This window comes from Ranitomeya imitator, chromosome 6, assembly GCF_032444005.1.
Source record: "Ranitomeya imitator isolate aRanImi1 chromosome 6, aRanImi1.pri, whole genome shotgun sequence".
NCBI classification, from domain to species: domain Eukaryota; kingdom Metazoa; phylum Chordata; class Amphibia; order Anura; family Dendrobatidae; genus Ranitomeya; species Ranitomeya imitator.
This window is the reverse complement of record NC_091287.1, coordinates 64823547-64824711: the sequence shown is the minus strand read 5'-3', so window position 1 is coordinate 64824711 and position 1165 is coordinate 64823547.

Sequence of the window (1165 nt, the reverse complement as noted above, 5' to 3'; positions counted from 1 at the left end):
TACCTCCACATCATGACCAGACCACATATTACCAACAATGACTGAATACTACAATACTGATCAGTAATACAAAAAAAACCCACAATACTATCACCATCAGTGCCATTATGCACAGGAGATCTGTAATTAGTAAGCAGTGTCTGTGTACAGGTAATACAGTGATCACTGGTGACATTACACACAGGAGCTCTGTATATAATGTATAGATAATACAGTGATCACTGGTGACATTGTACACAGGACCTCTGTATATAGTATACAGTGTATAGTGTAAGTGTATAGGTAACACTGACTCACCAGTGACGTCTCTAGGTGAAGTCCTTCATCTTTCATCCAGCACAGACCGCCATCACTTTATCCAGCCAGGACTCGTCTCTGCAGGAAATAAAACAGTTATCTCGAGTTCCGCTTGTAGAACACATTACTTAATTTTCCCAACTTCTACATTACACCACATGAAGAAGGCAACATAGTATCACTCTACACAGTAACAGGACCGCCCCCCCCATTTAAAACAGTATACTCAAAAAATAAAATAAATACATCACTGCAATAATAATATCCCTTAATTAGCCCCTATGGTAATATTCGCCATCCTGGCCACCGTGTGTCTCATTTCAGGCTCCAGCCATATGTTCTCTCATCCTGCCCTCATGAGTATCCATTCTACCCCATATGATCTCCCCATCCTGCCCCATCTGTCTCCATCGTATCCATCCTGCCCCATCTGTTTCCAATCCTGCACCATCTCTGTCCAGCACTCTGCCCCATCTCTGTCCAGCACTCTGCCCCATCTCTGTCCAGCACTCTGCCCCATCTCTGTCCAGCACTCTGCCCCATCTCTGTCCAGCACTCTGCCCCATCTCTGTCCAGCACTCTGCCCCATCTCTGTCCAGCACTCTGCCCAGCACTCTGCCCCATCTCTGTCCAGCACTCTGCCCCATCTCTGTCCAGCACTCTGCCCCATCTCTGTCCAGCACTCTGCCCCATCTCTGTCCAGCACTCTGCCCCATCTCTGTCCAGCACTCTGCCCCATCTCTGTCCAGCACTCTGCCCCATCTCTGTCCAGCACTCTGCCCCGTGTCCAGCTTTCTGCCCCCCATGTGTCCAGCTTTCTGCCCCCCATGTGTCCAGCTTTCTGCCCCCCATGTGTCCAGCTTTCTGC